At 49.8% G+C, this 8,415-nt stretch overlaps 1 long non-coding RNA gene across 1 annotated transcript; it reads left to right on the forward strand.

The window, feature by feature from the left end:
* Positions 1 to 1,394: 1,394 nt before the first annotated feature.
* LOC125120173 (uncharacterized) lies at positions 1,395 to 7,295 on the forward strand. The gene is made up of 2 exons (XR_007133270.1): positions 1,395 to 1,424; positions 7,090 to 7,295. It is a non-coding gene; the product is annotated as an uncharacterized LOC125120173 (long non-coding RNA).
* The last annotated feature ends 1,120 nt before the right edge of the window (positions 7,296 to 8,415 follow it).

Consider the following 8,415-nt stretch of genomic DNA (forward strand, 5'->3'; position numbering starts at 1 on the left):
GGCTTTGGGCAAGTGCTTTAGGTTTCTCACATGTAAAATGGGAATAATACTACCACCTAATATATATATTTTTGTGAGGATTAAATGTGTTTGTGTTTTAATTTTTAACTTTTATTTTATATGAGAGTATAGTTGATTTACAGTGTTGTGTTAGTTTCAGGTGTACAGCAAAGTGATAATTATACATAGACATATATCTGTTCTTTTTCAGATTCTTTGCCCATGTAGGTTATTACAGAATACTGAGTAGATTTCCCTGTGCTACACACTAGGTCCTTGTTGATTATCTATTTTATATATAGTAGTATGTGTATGTTAATCCCCAACTCCTAATTTATCCCTCCCTCACCTTACCCCTTTGGTAACCATAAGTTTGTTTTCAAAGTCTGTGAATCTGTTTTGTAAATATGTTCATTTGTATCATTCTAAAAATTAGATTCCACATATAAGTGATACCATATATGCGTTTTTTTCTGTCTGACTTACTTCACTTAGTATGATAATCTCTAGGTAGGTCCACCCATTGTTGCTGCAAATGGAGTTATTACTTCATTCTTTTATATGGCCGAGTAATATTCCATGGTATATATGTACCACATCTTCTTTACCCATTCCTCTGTCGATGGACATTTAGGTTGCTTCCATGTCTTGGCTATTGTAAATAGTGTGGCAGTGAACATCGGGGTGCATGTATCTTTTCAAATTATGGTTTTCTCTGGATATTTTCCAGGAGTGGGATTGCTGGATCATATGGCTATTTTTAGTTTTTTAAGGAAACACTATACTGTCTCCAGTAGTGGTTATACTGACTCACATTCCCATCAACAGTGTAGGAAGATTCTCTTTTCTCCACACTCTCTCCAGCATTTATTGTTTGCAGACTTTTTGATGATGACAATTCTGACTGGTGTGGGGTGATACCTCATGTATTTGATTTGCATTTCTCCAGTAGAGATGTTGAGCATCTTTTCATGTGTTTTTTGGCCATCTTTACGTCTTCTTTGGAGAAATGTCTATTTATATCTTCTGTCAATTTTTTGATTTGGTGTTTGTTTTTTGATATAAAGCTGTATGAGCTATTTGTGTATTTTGGAAATTAATGTCTTGTTGGTCCTTTGTTTGCAAAGATTTTCCCCCATTCTGTGGTTTATTTTTTCCCTTTCCTTATTGGTTTGGTTTATGGTTTCCTTTGCTGTGCAAAAGCTAGTAAAAAAATTTTTTTTTTCTTTTTCAGCCACACTGGCAGCATGTGGAAATTCTTGGGCCAGGGATCAAATCTCAACCACAGCTGTGACCTCTGCCATAGCTGTGGCAACACTGGATCATCAACACACTGCACTGGGCTGGGGATCGAACCTGTGCCGCCACAGAGACAACGTCAGATCTTGAACCCACTGCAACACAGCAGGAACTCCCAAAAGCTTGTAAGTTTTATTTAGGTCCCATTTGTTTATTTTTCTTTTTATTTTCATTACTCCAGGAGGTAGGTCCAAAAAGATATTGCTGCAATTTATGTTGAAGCGTGTTCTGCCTGTGTTTTCCTCTAAGAGTTGTATAGGATCCAGCCTTATATTTAGGTATTTAATCAGAGTTTATTTTTGTGTATAGTGTTAGAGAATCTTCTAATTTCATTCTTTGACATGTAGCTGTCCAGTTTTCCCAGCACCACTTATCAAAGAGACTGTCTTTTCTCCAGCGCATATTCTTGCCCCTTCGTCATAGATTAATTGACCATAGGTGTGTGGGTGTATTTCTGGGCTTTCTATTCTGTCCCATTGATCTATATTTCTGTTTTTGTGCCAGTACCATACTGTTTTGATCATTATAGCTTTATAGTAGAGTCTGAAGTCAAGAGAGCCTGATTTCTTGAGTCCCTGTTTTGTTCTGGGTTCCAGTGCATGTGAAACTTTTTGTGCGTCTTTCCACCAGTCCTGTGAAGCTCTTGCACTCTAGCCCTGCTGACCTTCAAAGCTGAATGCTCTGAGGAGCCTGATGTGGGGCTCAGAATTCTCCTGTAGGAAAATGGCTGCCATATAATTATTTTCCAGTTTGAGCATGGCGGGTATGGTATTTGAATGTGTCATGAAAAAGTGCCCTTTCTACTGTCCTGTTGTGGCTGCTTCTTTGTTTTGGATGTAAAATAGCTTTTTTGGTGAGTTCCTGTCTTATTATTCACAGATTAGTTGTGATTTTGGTGTTTATGTGACAGGAGGTGAGCTCCAGTCCTTCCACTCTGCCATCTTGTCTGGAATTTAGCAGCAGCTTTTAGTTTCCATGTTTGTTGCCTCTTTTCTCAGCATGTACTGATATGGGATGTGCAGGCGCGGTAGCCCTTGCATGCTCCCCGGATGACAGGGGCAGTACCTGCTGCCTGCTTGTGGTCACTCTGAGGTGGGGGTAGCCTGACGAGCCAGGAATTTTATATCCATGTTACAGGTGAGGAAACAGGCTCACACAGGACAAGAGACTTTCTTAAGGTGACACAGCAATTCAGAAGCAAAGCCAAGCTAGACTTCTTTTCTTCAAGGCAAAGTTGTGGCATTCTCAGCTTCTGTGTCCTGGCTTCATTCCCCTCCTTGTGGAGGTGGGCCTTCAGGGACTCCTCTGCTCTCCATGAGCCTGTGTCTGAGGCCTCTGTGGCAAGCCTGAAGCAGGAAGAGCTCCCAGGTCTTGTTCTTGAGCCCAAAGTCAAGAGGTGTTTGGGCACCTTGATGAGGCACACCGTGGACAGGTGATGGCACAGCTGCTTTCTGGGTGTTGGTTTCATGGTCTGCAGTGCCTGCCTGGCACAAAGGTGGTTCATTGTGCACTTTTCAGGGAGCTTGACCATGCTGGGTAATTCTGAGAGACCTGGGTCCAAACACACACTTCCCCAGAAGAAACCACGACCCAATGACTGGGGAGAGGGAGCGGCTCTGCACGTCTTCTAGAACGAGAGAGAAGTCACCAGGGAACAGCTGTGCACCAGGGTGGGGCCTCTTCCTTGCCTCTAGAGTAGAGAGAAACTCAAGCCCCTCGGGCGGCGTGCGGGCTGTAGGTGTGTTTTACTTTACCTAGATGGTGTTTAACATTTTTAGACTGAATAATCAGTATTTAAACCACAGGCTATTCCACATGAACACCCAGATTTCTGGTTTCTTTTAGAAATGAGCCACCCAGCTGCACAAGGCTTTGCCTGTGTGTGTCACCACTCATGAGCTGGGGGTGTCTGCCACCGTCCCGCATCTGGGCCACCAGGCCAGTACGGCTCTAGTCCTTGTTCCAAAGTCAAGTCAATGCTTGGAAAGGCTTTTAATTCTAAGGACATTTTTGAAGCGAGTGTGGCAACTGTGCTTAAGTCAGTAGAAGAACTGGAGAGAGAGAGTGGTGATTGCAAGCAGCTGATGTGGGTGGGGACAGCCGCGCTTCAGTGCTGGAGAAATCGATGCTGTCTTAGTAGCTGGGTGAGAATTCCCTTCAGGGGATCCTCCGCTTTGGTGGAGAATGCCAGTTCTGAAGGTGAGTGCCACAGGCACCGTGTGTTCAGAGGAGGCCAAATCTACTGCGGGGGCCAAGAGAGAGAGATCTGTTTGCTCCCAAGAGGGAGGAGTGGGGAGGAGGGAAGCTGGCTGGGCCATGTGTTGCTACCCCACAGACTTTCGGCACCTTCAGGCAGTTCTACTAAAACTCAGGAGGTGTTTGATGGGTTGGAAAGGAACATCGTTGAACCTGCCAGAAGGCCCTGAGAGTTCAGGCAGATGTAAGCTAAGAGCAGAGATGGCATCTGTGAGCCAGGAGCTGGACTGTGCCTTCCAGAAAGTTAGGACAGGGTCAGAATCTCCAGCAGGCTCAGGACGTCCCCAGGCCTCCCCACCTTTGGAGTTGAGCCAGTTCTTTCCAGATCTCAAGGCTCAGAAGGGCCCAGCAGCACTAGGATATAAAACATGGGTTAACTATTCCTGTGGCTGCTTGATTTTTATAGCAGCAACATGATTGAGTGGAAAGGTCTGGGGGCCAACCTGAGGCAGGCAAGCCCGCTCCCCTCTGAGTGCCAGCATTTGGTGGTTCCATGGTGGCAACACTGGCTGGGAAGCACATGCCCCTGGCTAGGCTGCCTGGAGTGTGGCCTGCACCTGCCCTCCGCAGAACCCGGGTGCCCTCGGCCCTACCGTGGCCGGGCAGACGGTGTTTACCAGGGAGCACATGAGAACCATTTATGGCTACACGGCCTCCATCCTCCATGAGAGCAGAGCTGCTTGCTTTCTTGCTGCAGTCCTAGGACCTGCCTGACCCCACACAGCTGGATGTATGGGCTTAGGTCTGGGGTGGAGGAGAGGGCCACAGAGGTGGGAAGAACTATGAAAGGAGAGTAGACAGAGAAAGGAAACTTATGTCCCTCAGAGGCTGACACAGGACAGTAAGACCCTGAGATGTCATAATTAAGACCTGAGAATAAACAAAAAGAAGAGCTTAACGAGGCAGCACTCATACTAACTGAAAAATGAGGGCAGAAACCTCCCAGCTCTTCCTTGCTCCTTGATCACATCTCTCCTGTGACTTGCGCCTTCGCCTCCGCCTGGCCTGGTCTTCAAGCTCCTTCCTGCTTTTTCTCCCTCCCAAGTGATTTGGCTCCTTTCCCTGGCCCGTCAGTGGTGCTTTCTGAAAAAGGTTCGTGTACCCTCATCTACACTCTACCTCCCACCACTCGCCCCCAAGCCTCAGCAGTGCTCCCTGTGGACTCCACAACCTCCTCCTAGTGGCCAAAGGCAAGGGACCCTGTTTAGTCCTCTGCTCCCTGAGGCCACGGGGACTCTCACGTCCAGCCCCTCCCTCTCCTGGGTCTTTGGCTCTTTGCCCGCCTCTGCTGTTCCTTCTCAGCTCCTTCTACCCTCCTCCCGCTGACTGATGCGCCAGCCCCTCTGACTCCTTAACCTTCCCAGTCTCAACTCATCACTGTCTTTGCTAGCTCAGGGAGACACCCCCCCCATCCACCCAAGTCAGACTGGAACCTGGGCCCCCTCGCCTTACCTCCCAGGTGCCCTTTGCCCTCATTCATCTCCTCCATGCTGCTTCCAGAGTCATCTTCGCACAAAGCTAATCCCACGTTCAGTGGCTCCTCAAACTGCAGGAATGCCACCTAGACCCATGAACCTGGCATTGTGACACTCTGCCATTAGACCCCCCCATCTGTCCAGCCCTGACTCCCATCACCCGACCTCATCCATGGCCCGGCCCCATCATCTCTCTCCTGGTCCATTCCTGAGCTGCTTCTTCATCCCAGGATGCTCTTCCTTCACCCCATTCCTCCATCTCTGGAATCTTCCTAGGTCCTCTCACCCGAGCCTGCCCCTCTGAGGCCCCCTGTGCTTTCTGCCTCTCTCCTGGGGGAGGACTGTGGCCTTGTGCTAGAGATGCTGAGACAGGCTGGGACCTCGCCCCTTGGCTGCAGTGCTTGCACCCAGACAAATGTCTCCTCGAGCAACAAAATGCAAACAACCAATAAGGGACTAAAAATAACAGTGTGCATGCCCACTTGGGGCAAATTATGAACAAGATACAAAAGATCAAAAACCCAACCGATAGCAAAAAGAGGGTACTACGCATGCACCCTGCATGCAGCACTGTCAGGGACGGGGGACCCACCACTAAAGTCACTGCTCTGCACCAACCCCTAGGCCCACCCCTACCCTCCCCCCATTATAAGGACCAGCTCCTCTTTTCCCCCCACCCCCCATCAGTAGGCAAGCAGGGGAATCTGTTACTTGTGCTCCTTGCTGCTGCAAAACTTGTGTTGGACTCTTTCTTCTTCTTTGGCTGCCCCCACCCCCTCCGCCGCCTGTACTTCCCCTGTCCCCACCCCGCACGTGCTGACTGCTCACTATGTGCCAGATTCTGAGCTAAGCCTTGCCAGACACTCTCCTGCTTCCTCTAAACAATCGCCACAGGAGTGAGCTCTAGTACAACCTCCATTTTGGGGGATGCTGAGTGAGCCTGGAGAAGCCGAGCCAAGGGTTCAAGGTCACCCAGGCATTCAGTGGCAGCTGAGACTTGAATCCAGGTCTGCCTAACTTCCCAAACCTTTGCTTTAGACCACAAATCCAGAACTACCCAAAAGGAGGGTGCCTGGTCACTAGTGTGCCAGCAATGGATTACAACTGTCCCAAGACAGTGCTCTCCTCTGCCTGGTGGGGCCAGGCACTTTCAGTCACAAGCAGCCTCTGTGGTCATCCTGGTCCTAAGAGATTATTTTCTGTGAGCAACATAAAAGGAGGGAAAGCCCTGCCAGAAGCTAGACCTGGTCCTGGCCCCAGGCTGGCCCAGGGCAGCTCACTTACCTTGTACTTTCAGCCAGGCCTGGGAATGCCTGCTGAAGACACCTCCACCCCCTGCCCCAACACCTGCCTTTAGGTCAGCATCCCCAGGCCAAAGGGTCTCTTTGTGGGGGTAATTGTCCCTGGCCTGGGATGAGATCTGTGGCCCTGCCCACACCACCCAGCTCAGTCCTCAGTTGGGCTGGCATTGCTCCTGCCCAGCCTTCGGACTTCTCAGTGCAGACCTCAAGGCAGCTTAGCTGGCCCTGCTCAGCCCTGGGCTGGCCGTGGCCATACAGTCTTTTACCCTCTCAGGGGGTCTGCTGCTAACTCAGGGCAGGACCTGACTGGTGGTTCAGGGAGACTCCCTGCCTTCAAATCCAAGGCCAGCTTGGTGTCAGCAGGGAGGTAACAGAATCAGGGTGCAGAGATGCTCTAAATCAGGAAGCTGGAGCTCTGGGATCCTGGACGGAGCTGCTATAATCCACTGCTGCTGTGCGCAACACTCAGTTGTATGCTTTTCGGTATATCACATCTGCCCGACAACACTCATTGCTATTCTGCAGGGAACCTTGAGCCAGGAATAGGCTATAACTCACCCAAGGCCACACAGCAAGAAATCCCAGAACCTGGCCCTTGAGCCCAGGGGTCACAGCTCCTAGGCCAGGGTCCTCTGTTGTTTGTACTCCTCCTGTAACAGAGGAGGACCCTACGGGGCCATCCAAGGGCAGGCCCTTCCCCCATATCCTCTGCTTTAGTTCCTCTGAAATATAACATGTATCTTGTTGGGGGTTTATAGGAATATTGTGACATGACCTTGGTGGACAGCTGTAAGAATAAAGGAGTTCTGTACCAAGAAGTCTGCAACAACCAACCGCGCCCCTCCCTCACTTTGCCTTTAAAAATGCTTTGCAATTTTGGTTTCGGGGAGTTTGGGGTATTTTTGGGAGCACAAGCCACCCGTCTCCTTGCCTGGCCCTGCAATAAACCTTTTGCTGCTCCGAACTCTGGTGTTTTGCTTTGTTTGTCCTCACTGTGCATCGGGTTTGTACTAACACTCTCTGGAATTCTGGCTAATTCTGGGAGTTCCAACTCACAAGGAAAGGAAGGTGGCTGCCTGGATGAGCCTCAGTGTTCCCTCATGTGTTCCCTCCTGCATCTCAGATTTTACCATTTGCTGGTGGCCTGGTGTAACAGACAGCCCCCTGCCTTTTCTTGGGTGAGGGTTCTGGCCCAGACCTGTCATGTGCTCACTCTTGAGTGAGACAGGCCAGGACTTGGGACTTGGGATCCTTTGATGCAGTGGCTACAATGCTTGCACCTGGACAAACATCTCCTCGAGCAACAAAATACAAAGAAACTATAAGGGACTGAAAAATAACTGTACATGCCCAGTTGGGGCAAGTTATGGGTAAGAAGATACCAAAAACTCAAGACCCAACTGGTACTTCTAAAGAGCCAAGAACAAAAGCAGAGTACTGTGCATGCCCCCTGCACACACCACCACCCAAGGGGCGGGCAGACCACTAAGCCACCCCTCTGGCCCAGCCCCTGGGCCTGCCCCTACCCTCACCGCATATAAAGAACCAGCCCCCCCCCCCCCCCCCCCCCCCCCCGACCCGGGTCAGCAGGCAAGCAAAGGAACCTGTTGTCACTCCCCCTGCTGCAGCAGGGGTCCCAATAAAGCCTTGCCTGGACTTTTCTCTCCGGCCTCTTATTAATTTCCATTGATTAAGAAGGCCAAGCTCCTCCCGATGGTAACATGAGCCCCAGGTTCCCCTCTGAAAAGTGCTGGAATTACCTGCTTTGAGAGTTGTTCTGAGCATCCAGCAAGAGCCTAGTAAAAACAAAAGACTAGGAAGCTGAGACACATGCCTGCAGCAATGCATGCGAGGACAATGCATCCTTTCCATTTGCCTGTTGCCATTCAAGGAGGCCAGTGTTTGAGAGCCCCAGAAGTGCAGTGCTGCAAAGATTATTCCAAAATAAGATGTTGTAGCTGGAGCCACTGCTACTGCCGGCCAAGCACCAGAATCCCTGGGCAGCAAGGGGCTGGGAGTGTGAACCCCTCCCTCCCTCTGCAGGGGCTCTTCCTCTGGGCCAGTTGCTTCTGCCCTATCAGTGC

The sequence above is a fragment of the Phacochoerus africanus genome, chromosome 2, assembly GCF_016906955.1.
Source record: "Phacochoerus africanus isolate WHEZ1 chromosome 2, ROS_Pafr_v1, whole genome shotgun sequence".
NCBI lineage: Eukaryota > Metazoa > Chordata > Mammalia > Artiodactyla > Suidae > Phacochoerus > Phacochoerus africanus.